This window comes from Argopecten irradians, unplaced genomic scaffold (assembly GCF_041381155.1).
Source record: "Argopecten irradians isolate NY unplaced genomic scaffold, Ai_NY scaffold_0551, whole genome shotgun sequence".
NCBI lineage: Eukaryota > Metazoa > Mollusca > Bivalvia > Pectinida > Pectinidae > Argopecten > Argopecten irradians.
Window position 1 is genome coordinate 19,349 of NW_027188018.1, and position 18,018 is coordinate 37,366.

An 18,018-nucleotide genomic window follows, 5' to 3' on the forward strand; every position below is an offset into this window, starting at 1 on the left:
ACTATTTGTCTTGTTCAATTGTTTTTCAACATCATTGTGATATTTTTCAATTGCTTTAAATGATGTTTTTATATCAAAATAGTTATCCAAATCGTTCAAAAGATCAGACACTGATTGTGATGTATTGCATTGTCACATTTGGTTATTTGTTTATAATTATTCCATGCAGAAGAGTAAATCAACAACAATTGGCTGTGGAATGAATCCAGATAGAATTGCTCAACATGTACTATTTATGTGTACTTTTGTCTATTAATGTAATATACATTGTGGAATTGAGGACGGAATGTTGATACAAATAACAATAGTTAATAACGTATGTAAGTCTTATATTTTATGTGAGAGAAGTAATTCAAGAGTTTTGTTTCTATTCAACCTACATTGTTTTATACTTTCATTTAAATTATGTTTTCTGTGTCTATCTTTTTATTTAGATTGAATGATGCTATGTGTGAGGATGTGGTAGGGAATGTTAAATTATTTACCTTGGATGTGTGTATCATTTAAGATTATATTACACTTTATGAATCCATGTACATATACTTTGAATCATGTTGAATAATTTTTTCGATATACTGTATTAACATTATTTCATAAATAGATACCATAGCCGCTGTTTGATGTTTTTACTCCAGATACTTCAACAGTTTAAGCTAGCACTTCCTAGATTGACACTGACTGTAGATAGGACGTTTACAGAATCAAACTTAACTAAATCAATCAAAATTGAAGTTTACAGTTTGATTTTTGAAGCTTTTCATCAATTTTATAAGTAAAACAGTTCTGTTACCAAAAGAAGCACCAATAGGAAAATGCTCGCTTTATATTTATTTGATACTCAGATGTTATGTTTACAACATGGATCTAGTTTGTATTTTGAAATGTTAAAAGTGTGGCGGAAAATGATAAACAAGATGTAGCGATGTAGTAAGATGTAAGATGTTAAAAGCCCATTATGCTTTTGTTATATTGTTATTCTAAAAAAATACCAAATTCTACTTAATGATAAGATTAATTTCCTGATGAAAAAATTAGATAATATACAATAACATAAATACTCAGACTTGTATTAAGACGGAGAAATATTCGGAATTCCTCGAGCTAGCATCATTGACATTGACAAATACCTTTAATTTGTACATAAATGTTTAAATTTGACAACATCAAAAAGTAATATTCTTTAAATTCGTAAAATAAGTAAACTGTGAATGAGATTAATAGGGAGAGAAAATGGAAATCGTGAAACACGTGAAACAGTAATCACTGGTATAAGTCTCTGTATTTAGAATGAACTCAAGTGTGAACAAAACTATCTAAATTGAATTTATTATGGGTGTTGAAATTAAGTTTGTAAAATTCTGACAAAGCATAATGGGACTCAATATCTAGAAAACAGGGTCAGGTTTTACCAATACTGGATTATACATTATGTCGACATTGTTACAACTTTGTCATATAAATATACGTGCTTGTCTTGTATAATGTTATCATTTTTGAATGAGTGAAATGTATTTTGTAGATATACGATTAATGCTATAATTATGTTAAATATTCATTAAGTTTTAAGTTATATCAGCTTGGTTTGATGTATCGATATGATAAGGTGGAATTGACTCGAATAGAAAATAATCCTCAGATTATAGGCAAGATAGAATAAAAAACTACTCTGCAAATATTTAGGTGTCTAAATACCCTGTAACATTCTCCGGCGTGGAGGTACTCAATTTTAATAAAATATCTATATTATTACACTTAACCGATATTGCATTTATCACTTTTTAAGATAATATAAATTAAATACAAAGAGAAATGTGTTCCCTCACCGGATGGGGGGACCACAGTATGTTAAAATACTAACTTGTTCAAGGTTTAACCAGTAGACTGTAGTAGATTGGGATAATAAATGTATAGCGACATTCTCAAAGCTTATATTTTCAGATTTAATTTTTATCTTAGATATATTTTAGGCCGTAACATTTTTAAAACATGAAAATCATTTAACATGCAGTAAGAGAGATAATCATCGGTTTGATAAGTATATTTGTGTCAAATAAATATATAAAAAATATTAGTTGTAAGAAAGATTTATTTGATAGATTTACAGCTAAGCAGTTGACGTAACGTTTGGTGATTGGTAACTGCAAAAACTTATATTTGGTGAAATTAATGTTTTGCAAATATATGTTTAGTAGATTTAAATTGTATCATCAGAAATATTTTACCTTACAAATTTTTCAATGAAATAATCTATAGCAGTATTATATCGATAATTGTGTAATAATATTATAACAACTATATATCTAAACTGATGCTGCTTAGACAATAAGGAAAAAGATAACACAATATTTCAGTCAAAGGCTACTACCTCGGGAAAATCATCATCAAATCGTTTGTTATATTATATCGTGTCTTATATCTTGATACTGAAACCAAATCACCAGACTTCATCTCCATATTATATACTATGATATTTCTTACATGGTCATGTCTCCCAGTACAAAAACCACATCACTAGATTTTATGTTGATATTTAATATGCTTTCTTTTTACGGGTAATAGTTGATACGTTGATGAAGATTAATTAATGATATCTACAAATCATTTAGATGATCGAACAATAACAAAAGTCAAAGTCAAATCTAAAATACGCTTAAGCAATATATCTAAAACTCACGATGACATAAATTGATATCAATGTATTAATTACTTCAGTTAAAGATTGCTTTCCATGCTCACTTACAATATTACAACACATATAGATTGTATCTGATTGTCATTGTCAATTGTTTTTTCATTTTATCATTATTTTTTTACAGTAGAAAAGAAAATTAACTTAATTTTCAAGAGGTAAAAGAATATCCTTGGACCATTAAAACAGACTATGTTTATTATTCGAGAAAAAAAAGACATTTTCTTGGAAAACTATTTTGATAGTATGCGATATTGTTGTTTTGTGGATGGTTGTTTTGATATGTGATTTTGTAATAAATAAAAAGGGAAACTAAACTGTTTGTCTTTTTGCTATTCATAGATATGGTATGATGTATCTTATAAACAAATAATTGTTTCACCATAACTTTAAACGTGTGACTAATTGCTTTTTATATAAATTTGCTTACTATACATACAAAGCATGCTACAGCACAATGCTCTGTACCTTGATTGCCTCTCCGGGGTCAAGCATGTGTGATTAGAGACCAGGCACCGAGGGTAATCAGACAGACCTGTATAACCTAGTTGGTGTTGTAGTTGGTAAGGAAAGCAGCTATACAGAGCAAGAGCAAAGTGTAAGCCCAGCTACAGCGGGTGAGATCCACCAACATTCTTCTGTGAAGTCAATTTCCAAACTTGGTAATACTTCCCAAAGGTTGAGAAGTGCATGGTGAAGTCATTGGTGGACCCTATTCAATGGTGTAACCTTGTATGAACTACTTAGAGGAAGTTTTGTTTGTGTTGTGTAGTCTTTACTGTAGGACACACTGTGGTGACTCCATAAGGAGAACAAAAAGTCATCACATTAATCGACTTAATTGACTGAGTGTCATACTACAGTATTACATACTTTATCGAGTCGATTTCTTTATTTCTTACTCTTTAGTATTGATTGCAAAAACAGTAAAATGTTATATTTAGCATTGCACATTGCCATTTTCCCAAAACACGTGTCATGAATGTATTATGCATATGCTTGATCAATATCTCAGACCATTTTCAAAATATTTGTCAATGTTTTATGAAAAGTGAAGACTATATTCGTTGAAAAAAGAAAGAATTGTCACATTTCATTCTTTCAGTTCATAAAATCTCTAAGCTCTATCAAGAGTTATCCTTCCTTACACCCTTTTAGATCTCCAATTACTGAAATATCTTAAAACATTTCTGTAATTGGTTTAACAAAAAAGTGTCAAATAGTTATAGGTAGGTGGTATCTTTATGGAAGACATAAACATTTAATCCGAGAAAAACAATACGGTCTAACTAAATAAGTTACCTAAAAACAAATTGAATAATATTTCATTATTTAAAAGGGCGGCATGAAAAAAGGAATCCATTTGTTTTAATAATATAGTTTTTTTGGAATTAGGTGTCTTTTTTATTGAAGTTGACTATAACGTTTTTTTCTGTGACCAGGGATGGTTTTATTTACGAGTCTACTACGTTTGTGTCACTGAGTATGTAGAACATGATTAAATTCTGTGAATGTTGACGTGAAGCACTGTGATAAATATGTTAAGACGTAAATCAAAATACATCTCTAATATCACTTTAAGTTTCATAGTTTTTATTTAGACGTTTGATTTGATAACGTACTTAGAACCGACCTTGTGTATGAGGAAGAAAACGTCCGTGACAGATCCCTGTCATATTAAACAATTTAAAGTACCCACTTATCAATCATTAGCCATACAAGGGTTAAAGTCTGACAGAGAGTCAGCACAATCGATTTGATTTTATCTCACTACATAGATCATTTTCAGCTTTATATATATACAATGTACTTGTCGTAATAAAATAACTAAAGGTAAAATTTGAAAACGTGAAATAGATCGGTGTACGTCTATAGCGTTGGCTTGAAAATCTCGAACAACTCGCAAATTTTATTAAAACTACAGATAATTTTTTAAACGAAAATAACCGAAACAATTTCATGTGTTTCTATTGGTGGATTGTATCGTTATGATTTCTAATGATCATAATATTCAGTAATTAAACTTGGAAGGATTTTGGGATACTGATGAAAGCCCTAGCTGGAAATTATATGACCATAAGAATAAGTTTTCCATGAATCAAATAGGGAATAATCAACTGTAAACTAATCAACATGGAAAGGAAGATTTTATGAAACATTTCTTTTAAAATGACTCAAGTGGGTTTTTTATTGGTCACTATTTACGGATCTTATCTATTTCACACCCCAAAACTACAAGGGATTCCTGCTAAAGTTTCTGTTTCAGACCCGTATGTAAAACAACACATCTAAATGTGCATTATCACACAACAAATCATATTACAATTTAAAATACAATGATTGATGAATCGTAGTTCACAGAGGTTATATATCAATTACGTGTAACATTTTAATGAGAAAGGAGGTATGTAATGCTTAATTGGGCAATCGTAGAATTATTCACCAACTATTTGTTGTGTCGAACGAAACTTTCTATAAATTATAGATTATTGATTATTACAGAGAGCTTTTTCAATTTCAAACTCTATGCATCACACGTTTCTAACCATTTCATGTGGTCATGTGATTCCTGAAAATGGAAGAATAGAAAGAATCACCAATATGTATTCTGCTGTTTTGAGAAAAGTCTAAGCTTTTCTATATATTGGCCATGTCATAACTTGTAATAATGAATACTATTTAATAATGCTATATGTCTATATGTCTAAAATAAGTGATAGTCGTGGCTGAAATTTTTAACTTTTTAATGGACTTGTCTGCTTCCTTGTATGGACAAGGATATATGTTTATGTGCTGACCGTCGTATTACAAGTCCAAGCCACTTCAGAAAGAGATCTAAATCACGGTGAAACACCTACTTGTGATATCGTGACTAACTACTGTATAAGGAGAAAACTTGTGTAATGAAGGGATATGATAGTGGCACAGTGGTTAAGGTGTAGATATTCTACCAATATCACCTTACCTCTAGCTTCCATTATTTCTCATTCATTTGTACACATATGTGGATATTATCTCCAAAAAATATCCAGTGTCTGCCTGTCGTCCCTAATTACGATAAGACAATCATTTTAAATACGTCATTCTTGATTCACAAAGCCACAACTGCGCATCACAGGTTAGAATATAGAGGAAAATATAATAAAATACTGCAAAGAATCACAATTTACGACAATGCTATGACAATTTATTGACTCGTTGCCCTATCCTCGGGCTTCGGAACTCACGGTCTACGGGCATCAATCGCCTAAGCCAAACATAGCTAGCTGCAGCCTTCTACCACTGCGCCAACATCCACATCCCCCCAAAAAAGGAGGTAGTTTCAATGACGAAGTGACTAGTCGTGTTCGATATGCTGACATGATCACTGCTGGAAAATTGTCACGCAAATTACATTTCTTTGGATCAACAAACACATAGTGAAATATGATACAGTTTGTGTGGTTTAAGTAAATTATGTAAATATCAAAAGAAAAACTTCAATTTAACAATACCATGGACAATTTTATTTGACTCGATGCCGACTATCCGGGACTTGTATTGTTGTATAATATATTTTAATAATGTGTATATATTGATATATAGTTACTTTGAGTGTCAATTTGGCCTCTATTTCTATTAAGTTTATATCGCGCTATAATAAACCAATTCGTGTATCTTTTTAGGACCTGACAAAAACTTCAGGTACATGGCTAATGTATATTTCGAGACCCAAGGGCGGTGAAGGGCCTGTGTGAGTCGTTGTGATGATAAGGGCCGGCACAATCGTAACCTCCTAGGTCCATAGTAACCTCTTATTTATGGAAAGATGTAGGTAAGATACCTTTATTAACAAATAAGATGCTCTTGCGCATTATCTTAAACGATAATCGCTTCTTTGTAGAAGTGATATTAGGACGTGGGATAACTCCATAATCGAATAATAATATGCCTCATAATAAAAAATCTGTGTTCACACTAGACATAGTGTGACCCAGATAAAACATTGTTGAATACTTTGTTTCTATTACACTTTTTGATTGGTTTAGGATGCTCCAGAAATTGTAAAAATCCCCTGTGTTATGTTAATAAAGAGTAACTTATATCATTATTCTTACTTAGAACGGCTTGACTGACTGCTTGAAAACCGGAAAATATTTGTACTTATAACTATTAAATTTTAGCGTCTAATAAACATTATGTACAATATATATCATATTTCCTGTTCTGTGAATAGTGTAGATGGACTTTTTTATTTTTATGCACACATTATTTGATGACGGATTTTTTTTTCTAAATCGCGTGGCATAACAATGATAAACTTTGTGGATCAAATACTGTAATTCAGTCAGAGACGAAACATCAGCAATATGTGGTTAAAATGGCGGACCTTAAAACATGATGTAACGGACGGGTCTATGCTACCTCAGTATCTGTGAACACTTCATGAACGACGATTTATTTAATGAAAGCTAATAGGTGAGTCTTAGTGGATCTATGCGATCCCTTTCAAATAACCAACCGTTTTGTTTTTTTCACAACCGATTTTTTCTGTTTCTTAAAAATAAACATCGAAAATGCTATATCAGCGCTTTTATCAATTACGAGGCTGATTATTTTAACAATATTTGTTTAGTTCATAGTGATATATGAAACGCGGCAAATTCAAATTAATTACAAAACAAAAAAAAACACGACATTTGAAATAAGACTCAATGATTCAGCAAACATTCCATGTACTAAATCATGGTATTCACCTTTTCAATGCTCAATAGTAATAAACAAAGATCACAATAGTCAGTAGATCCGAAAAATGTCCCGTTTTATTCGTAGATAGATTAAAGATAACAATATGTTGAACTAGTATTGTAGTAAAGAGTTATATTCGTAGAGAACGGGCCTTAGGTCATATATATTATGCTTAGATATCGTCTATATTTCATCCGAGGAAGGTGTCAAGAATATTTGCGTTGTGTCTGATGTCAAGGATTAATAGTTGCTATATATATGTATATCGTCTACCATTCTCCATCGGAGGAAAAAGGACAAAATGACATCAATGGATATTGTGTTTGAAGTGGGCATTTAAATGGTATGGTATTTTTAATTAAAGCAATTATATTAACATTTTGGTATATTAGAATGAATTGATTCCTGGATTCAAAGGTCAAAAGCAGTTTTTCGTTAAAAAATTAAATAATATTGGAGAATAATAGTCATCGATTTTTTTTAAATATAAAGACATATTATATATATATTTTTATATATGTGGACGCTCAATTATATATCGCGTATTACCACGCTAGCACGTCATTGGAGTATTTAGTCAAATAACTTTTTCCTTTTACATCTAATCACTATTGAATTCACATAATAGATGATATTGAATCGTAGTACGTTATTTTCAGGGTCCAAACAAAACTAAGATGAGTGACCAGGGTGAGGAGTACCAGAGATCCTGGATACTTTACCAGTATCTAGACCGATGGATAGGCAGTGAGGCGAAAATGGTGGAATATCAGGAGGAAAGGGCTAGATATTAAAGTGGTAAACGAAGTAATAAAGGCTAATACAGATAACAAGTTTGATACATATATAACAGGCAGCAGGAATGAAGGATTCGATTGATGAAAGGTTCAGACAATGGACTCCATGTTAATTGATAGAAACGTAGTAGTATTGTGTCCTGATCAGTATGAACAGTGTACCCACCAAACCGAGATGATAAATCCAGTTTTTTGTTTGATAGAAGGACCAGCCTAGTATAGTAGGCCTGGTTATGTACGTAACCATTAGAAGTTGTCTTATCTGGGGCGACGACGGATAAAGTACTGACTTTTATACAGCGCTATTTATTACCTGTGGGAGCATCAATTTATTTTCCTGCTTCAAGTGAAATTTTTCAAAGTGGAAATTTATAGATTTTGATGGACGTCATGTACCTACAGATGTCTCGACGCTGAAATTTCACGGGCCAGCTGCCGCTTTTGAGAATAATGGCGTTAAGCAATGGACACTGCTGGATCTTTCAAATTGTATTTAATTGGCCCAAAGAAAACAAAATGAGTGGGTGAATTAGACCACTGGCCTCAATGGATGGGCCAGATAAAACGTTGAGAGACGAAATAGTAGGTGGAGTGGTGGCTAGTCATCTGGTCCCCGTGGGAGATAAAACGTCCTCCGATACATTCCTGCAATGGAGAATATCGTTTGCAACTGCTGAAAGGAGGCTCGTTTACTCTCTCAGTCGTGTACAGTTTTTAGTGTATGGTCTTCTGAAGTACTTCCTCAAAACAAATATCTGACACTTTTAAAACAAATACTCGGCGATACCGATATTCTTTCATCATATATAATGAAAACTGTTGTATTCCATGCAGTTGAGAAAACGCCATTGTTCATTTTGGCAGGAGAAACAGACCTTTTTCTGCTTTATGTTGTGTTTAAACATTTTGATAACCTGGGTAAAGGCGGGACAATGCCCAAATTACTTTATCCCAACTAACAACATGTTCCTTGGCAAAGTTTACGGAGAAAATCAACGAAAAACTCCTTCATTTCCTCGTAAATCTACATGATATGAAATGGGGATGTCTTTCAGTTGGGACCTTTATACAACCAACTATAGGAGACGTCGTTGATAACCTTTGTAATGTAAGGCATGGACGTCTGGTATATTCTATATCAGAAAGAGAAATCGAACGTGATGTAGCATTATTTAGATCTGTGCAGCATCCACGATGCTAACTCGGAATCGGTCCCAGTATCATTATCACTCCTATTTAAGTCTAAGTCGGAGATAATGATGAATTCGTAACATACGTCACTACAACACACTCACTTTCATGTGTAGCGATAGACAAATTCCCTGAACATACGACATACAGAGGAAACAAAGAGAAATACAAATATTTAAGGAAATGCAAGATATTTCTATCACCTGGTGCCTCGGTGTGTACAAGTACAGGACTGATAATATTGGCAACGTATTACTATCATCAAACTGGAAACTACACAAATACATTGGACATATGTCGGCACATGACCACATCATTTAAATTCCGTTTTTCCTTTTAACCGTCAAGGAAACAAAGGCATATAAAACTTTATTTTGTTGCCGTGGTTACACTCTATTTGAAAAATATAAAGTATATGCGTCCTCAATATGTTCAACACAGGGTTGTTTCTATCCATCAGAAAATATACCAGATCACTAGAATCACACGCGGAAATCCAGTGTTTATTTCCCCGCTGTCATACTCCGTATTCCTGTCTTTTCTATGTTACCACGAACTTGGTGACACCAGAAGACGTGATGCAGCCAATGGCTGACCTCCAAGTTGTGAAGTATGCTGAGAGCAAACGAGATGCATGTGGTGTTGATAGTAACTGGATTGTCCACAATATGTTGGGATTCTGTTACGAAATAGTTGGGGACACACAGAGGGCACTCAGGGAATATACACACTTCTATAGCTAAAAGAGATATTCACACAATATCAGAACAATGCCAAAGAGAGAATAGAACGTTTACTGTCGTCAATAAAGGAAAACCAATGAGAAGGACTCTCTGTCGTTGTGTTTACTGAGGTTTTGTAACGGTCAAGTATGTTTACGTTAACTTGGTGTCTGGTGCGGTTTTCCAATGTCATTTACTATTTTGTCTCGTTGTGTTTCAGCATCAGCTATGAAATATTTATAATTTCTGGACTCATTTTTATTTTGTCAACTTCATGTTTTGCTGTCTACACACCCGAAAATTATCTCTATACCTCTGCGCAGGGTGAATTTTTTGTCGGATTGGAATATACTTTGTCAAAAATGTAAACATACAATGTATTTTTAAGTAACAACTAGAAATAAGTTTTTTTTATATAAGATATCCGTTATGCTTGTATTTAACATACAATGTAGGTTCATCTTTTCATTTATGTTATTATGTCATGTCTAATACGTTTTTCGGCATATATTTCTACTCTTATTGTAATATTTTTAGATTATGTGCTGGTTATAGATTGAACGTTTAAAGAACTTATATTTACTTGCAATATGTGTTTTATGTGATATGTGAGTTGGTATTAAACTCACATCCTGGCATCCCTGTGTTTAAATGCCTCGTTTTTGTCATTTCCCCCATCGTCACCAGGTGATAGCCAGGTTTCCAGGTCAGCAGTGGTAGCCAGGTCAACTATTCGATGGATCCTGAATTCCATTCCAAGTTGCCCTGACGGTGCCATAACCAGCAAGATGCTTTTTTTTTAGTAGCTTCACGAATTCTCTTCAATGATTTTCCTTCCATGCGCCTATTCACCATTTTTCCACTGTGAGTTCCATTACGATGATAGTTCTGGGACTGGTTCAATACCAGGGACTCTCGTCTGGACGTAATGTAAAGCTCTAAATCATTTTATGGTTGGAAAACAAGCCTTCCATCCATGTCTACTTTGATCTCCCTGCCCTTTCCTCTATCTTGCTAGCAATAGTATTTTGTAGCTGACGTCTTCCGATGCCACCACTGTCACGCCTTCCCTTACATAAGTCAGATTTCCTGGTATTGAATTTGGGCGCTTCCATATCCCTGTCTGTATCTACAATTGCATTATAAATTAAACATCACGTATCGTATATGTATGAATCCATGTTCTTGAATCCTGTTGACTATTTCCGATGTTCATGTACATGTATAACTATAATTCCACTAACCCTGGGAGGTAGTTGTTACTAATGTACTAACCGCTGTTTGGTGAAATAAAATTGAATTTTTACGGTTTTGAAAAATTGATACAAGTCATCACCAATCACGATCATGAATGTACCCAAAACCAATTGATCTTATCCTAATAATATACCTATATAAGTAAATGGTTTGGGTTTATTATGTCTGACATCTCTTGGATTCTATCTCTTTATCAATGTATTATAAATGTACATTGTGTATGCACGGTATACATTCCTTTTTGTTAGATTTTACATGGCCTTTGCATGTACGGTAGAGCCCTTTGTCGCACCTAACGTACAGCAACTAAATCAAAAATGACCTTTGAGATGACCCCTGATTGTTTTTCGGATGCACCGGCATTGTCTGTTTAATTAGGAATTTCAGAAGTTTAGATGATTTCGGATTATTAAGATAATTATTTAAATTGTACGGATCGAAATTTATTAAAGTTTTAATAAGTAAAATATAGGAATGGGTTCAGCGCAAAAAATTTTACTTATCAATTATTATCGATTTTTATTAATTGTAAGGACAATATTCTATTTGTTGAATTAAAATCAACTGATAAGTTACCATGACTCCCGCAGTGTAGCCTATGGCCATAAATGAATACATTCTATTGGTAGGACTAATCAAAATTTATGACCATCTGAGGGACAAAATACCTTATGAAAACATTGGATAGAAGTTTGATCATGCTCACTGCAATCTAACATGTTACTGTTATTTCTGGTCTTGATGTGGTGGTGATTTGATATCTTACAACTATATGGTATATGTGATGCTCTTCTGTTTCTCGCATTAAAGAAAACAAAAATATTGCGTATTCATATGTGTTTTGTTATATTTAATTCTCCCGATATAATGATGTTATTATAGCAAATAATGTCGAGTACAACCATAAATTTTAAGATTGGTTTCTATTTTTATCTTTCCTCATATTTACGCTCTTGAGATTACATACTCCATTTAGAATTAAATCTCGACTTGGCGTCTTTTGTTTTTTATGTGGCCATCTATGTGCACCAGGTCTCATTTGTAAGCGTGGGTACGCAATTCCACTCGCTGCCAACCAAATTTGTAATCTGTAGGAAGGTGAGTGTCACAGCGCCTGTACACGTTAAAGGACAACACAGAGGACGATATTCATGTACCTCTTATTATACCAAGTTGTAATTTTAGAAAGACTATTGATAACATGACTATGGAATATATGAATCCTAATTATACAGTATATACATTTACAATTCCCTACTCTCACTGTGCCACCATTACCAACGTGCCATATGTCTCTTGGTTGACATCTTGCCCTGTGTCCGGGTATGTTCTTTCCTTGTCTCAAGCCAATCCGTTATGTATGATATAAAACTACAACAGACAACACCTGTGTGCATGCAAAAAGTCTCAAACTATTCAAAATGTTGAGCTCATATTTTCATCAACGATATCCCGAATTATTGCCGCATAAGTCGAATTTACTCTGTGATTGATACTGCACCGCTATAGTACCAATAAAGTCAGCAGCCTACGCAACTGTAGGTACTGCCTCAGGGACACCTGGTGAATGAGCATGTAATTATCATTAGTTAATATTTACTGAAACATAAAAGCAGTCACGGCATACAAGCTTGTTAAGTAGATATGATTAGTTTTACATTTTCAGATAGGGTATGAATATAGTAGGACTAATGTATCCAAAGAATGCTATTTGTTTGATGGTTTTCAAAGGAAAATAAACGACGTTTTCTTATTCTAAAGGGTGCATTAGTATTAAATCACCTCAATCTAATCTAGTGTTTTGGTTGTGGAAGTCTACGGAGTGAACAAACGTTTTCCATTGGACACTATGAGATCGAGATCTGTAATATTTGATAGTACTTTAGGGGTTGTGAGATGGACTGAAGCGACCAAATACGAAAATGGTGAGTATAACTAAAAATTGAAAAAAAAAACTTGTTTATAGTAGATAAGGTCTTTGAGAACCACTACCTTTTTCAATTAATCAGTTTAATTTCAGGGTACTCAATAGAACCACATTCTGTACTCGACATTGTACTAGATTATTTGACTGTGCCTCTGACAATGGTTCGCGCATACACATTTGTGGGCACGCCGGACAGACGCTGACATCTTATATTAGGGCTCGACTGCGGAAAAAAAAAAACCATGGGTCATGTGTACCGTTGTCAGAAGAGGGAGTGCTTAGCTTGTGGATTACATATGCGTTGTCTTGAGTATTTTACTGTTAATCAAATTTGTCAGTGCTGTCAGACTCCGACGCTACTGTTAGTCTGACAAAATGTCGTGTACTTCACTCACTGCGGCAGTTGATGCGTTGCGTCTTGCGATTCTTCTACCTCGTGGTACTGTGGCCTGATATCACTGTGAGTCAACCATTGTTTGTTTTTTAGGATACACTTATCATTGAGGCTTGATTGGGACACAAACTATATACTTGTCTTCAATGGATATGCTTAGTATACATCAAAGGAGAATAAAAACGGACGATCCGAAAAGAAAAATAATGACACTCTTGATACTCTATATTGACCAGAATTGTTAATTGTTTACAATGTTCCGGATTGTTTATAAACACTTGATGTACTATTACATGAAGAACAAAACTTACCAGCGCTGGTCTCTATATCTTTCTTGCACATGTACGCGGATACTGAGGTAATTTATAGGTTCCACGGCAAGGATCCCCAGAATAACATTGTTGGACGCTCGGCACCTCACAGGAGCGGAGGCCATCGCAGGAGCGTCTTACTAACATCGAAAGACTGTCTGGAGGAACAATGGGTTAGGTGTTACTAATGGTGATACTACTGGGGCACGTGTCATAGTCAGAAACGGCCACTATTTAACTGTTACTATTTCAATAGTATATCCTGGACGACATCTCAGGTAAGCAGTTCGGTTTTCACATGCGATCGTTTTCAAATTAATATTTTAATTTCTTTCCCCCCCCCCCCCCCCCCCCCCCCCCCCCCCCCCCTTTATTAGCTCTTTTTTTTTTTGTTTTGTTTTTTTTGGTATTTTTTTTGTTTGGTTTTTTATGTGTTTTTTTTATTTTTTTTTTTGTTTTTTTTTTTTTTTCTTATGTGAGTGGGGACAGAGGTTGACAACTCGCAACACTTTAATTCATAATCGTTCACGTCACTTAAATTATACTTCATTGTTCAGAACAAGGGGCATGCTTGTGCTGCTATAATAAAGTTTTCTGTACTAAAGGCAACTCTAAATATTACATTCAGTAATTAATGTTTGTAATGAAGACATATTTCAATGTACAAAATAAGGGAAACTTTTTACTGTTCTAAATAGTCAACTTTGCGTATATGTCGTATTTTACTTTATGTAGAGAACGACAAAAATTCTAAAGTGTACAGGAGAAAGGAAACGTATTATTGTACTAAAGTACACCTTTAAGCTATATGTGTATCTTACTTAGTAGGGAAGACAAATTCAATGTACAGAGAAAGGAAAACGTTTATTGTACTTACGTCACTTCATTTATACGTGTCTCCCCTTAAGTAGTAGAAAACAAATTTCAATGTGCAGAGACAGGAAACGTTGACTGTACTAAAGTCAACTTTAATTATATGTGTAATCCTCTAATAGAGTAAAAAAAACAAATTCAATATGCAGAGGACCGGAAACGATTGACTGTACTAAAGTCACTTTAATCATATGTGTAATCCTCTAATAGAGAAGGTACAAATTCAATGTGCAGAGACAGGAAACGTTGACTGTACAAAAGTCACTTTAATTATATGTTGTAATCCTCTAATAGAGAAGACAAATTCAATGTGCAGAGACAGGAAACTTTTAGTGCACTTAAGTAACTTTAATTATATGTGTAATCCTCTAACAGAGAAGCTAACAAAATTCAATGTGCAGAGACAGGAAACGTTGACTGTACTCTATAGTCAATTTAATGTATATGTGTAATCCTCTAATAGAGAAGACAAATTCAATATGCAGACGAGGAGGGAAACGACCCAAGTAGCTGAAATATTTTTAATTTATTTGATTTAATGTATATAAAAGCCTTAAGAGAGAATCGCTTCGCATGATCACATTGACATCGGATATAGTTATGTTCCGTATCATATTCGTTAACAATATGTATGAATTTAATGAAAAAATGCTTATATTAAATGATGAAACAACCTACAACTGATGTAATATCGCATATTTTATACTTAATGATTAAGAAAAAAACTAATTAATCATTGCAATTGAAAAGTCACTCATTTATCTGTAGCTAACTTCACACTTAAATTACTTACTTACCTGACACTACAGCGAGTGTTAGAAAAACTAGACAGGTCTTCATTGTTAGGTCAAATGGCTGAGTGAAGACCAAAATTTACATGCTGCTTAGCTTATATAGACAATAGATTAATGTTCACTCAACCGTGGATAGTGGAAATCAGAGACAGGTGAGCTGGAACAACACATTGGTGTTATGGTGTTACGTCATGGGGAAATTAAAACAATTGTGTTAACAACAGGTAATCAGTTATACAAGATTGAGTATAAATATGATAATTAGGGAAGTATATCAGTCAGAGTTCACACTGTTTGATGGCATCAGCATTATGTATATAGGACATTGATTTACATAAGGTTTGATGAGAACCTGTTATTTAAGGAATAGATGCTGATTTATTGTTGAGGTTATGAGGGTATAATGATAATGGAGCACGTGTAAATTATGTAAACGCCCCCGGCGAAGCCGGGGTTACATGAAAATGTTACACGGGCTCCATTATCATTTATACCCTCATAACCTCAACAAAATAAACATCTATTCCTTATATTTACAGTTTTTCAAGTAAATTAATATTATTAATTACCGCGGCAGTTGCATATTTTTTATAAAAATACACATAATTTTTTCTCTCCCGTCATCGTCAAAGAATTCGATTGAACAGCTGATTGGAATCGAGTCATTCATATGTTCCCGCCAATAGTGGGGTCATGGGATCCCACGTTGCTACGACCATCGATTTTCACGTTACAATAGAAACGCGCGTGTTGTGCTAACATTATGCACTGATAATGATAATACTAGAAATGCATGGTTATTGAGTCCATGTCAGTGCACAAACAGTAAATATTTAGGTATATGGTAGTGATTTAATTAATTATTAATTAACTTAAACTGTTATCCTTGTTCTAATTTGAAAATCTGGAAATCCGAATAATTAAAATTATCTTGGAATAGCGTTAGATTGATATTTCTTTGAATGATATAAAACCCAGGTTTGAATGTTAATATGGATAGTGATGGTTGTAATGTATGTATATTTGATGACACCATAACAAGCATGGACTGGTGGTAATTACCCATTAGATGCACTTTAAAATTCTTCACCACCGACAGAGCATAAACGATAGTTGCGTCATTTAGAATGGTTTGGTTTAGTTTATTAGTTAAGTATATCATAGACAACAATCAGGGTGATGTAAGGAGATGTCAGGTTTGAATGGACGACGGAACAAAATCACCGACCAGCGGCCAGTGCCTAGCAACTGCCCCACATAGGATTTGAACTCTCAACCCAGAAGATTTATCATATTAACATCGACTATGTCTATTCATATCCACTGTGGAAACTTGGGGACGTCGTTTAGCTACAGTCGGCTTCAATCTATAACTGAGGGACATTTGATTATGGTGTTGCTTTTACTGGCATTATGCCTAAGGTTATGTTTTATGTTTCTGATGGTATGTAACAAAACATAGCATTTGTTTTAACTCTGAATCAAAGATAGTAATAATATTGTTATTATATCATTACAATCTGGATATGATATAAGTTTACATTTGTATCTTAAAAAGGAAATTTCAATGAACTTAATTGCCCTAACAGTTATGAGTGGGTATGGATAGTGACATGTATATGTAGGTTTGATCCAGTAACATAATTTACTATGTTTCTGCCATCACCTGGTTATTATTTATATAATTGCATTTTTAGGGATTTTACGAGTTAGATGAACATTTGTTTTATTCAATTTTACCTTTAAATGTACAACAGATGTCTTGGTGATGAACATTTTTTTTTTCGATGGAACACTTTTTATGATGTAATGAAGTAAAACACGTGAACAACGTTCATGATTATAACGTTTAGTCCCTGTCAACGTTTCTTTTAGATGTCTATATTTACATTCCATGTTGCATTCGCCTATATAACACTAGTAAACCAAATTGTAGTATATGCGAGTATGTCTGCAATTTACAGTGATGAGGTCTCTGTGTAGGAATACAAACAATGGTAAACAAACATGGCCGCCAGTAAAACAATAAACAAAGCTAGTGAGCCTATCATCACATAGGATTTGTATTCGAAATAATTTAAATTTTAAATTAAAAATGTTAGCATTAATAATGAAAATTAAAATGGAAATCAAGACGAAAACATTTAAAATTGCAAGTAATAATACTATTTGGACGCTTTCCAAATACCAAATTAATTAAAACGTCATAAAAACATCGTCCAGCGTCTTAGAACGTCGTCTGCTACTGTGTCCGGAACACTGGAGGAAATTAAAAACTAGTCTACTTTGATTGGAAAACACAAGGAAATACAGCATGGGGCTTGAGTTGAGAGTT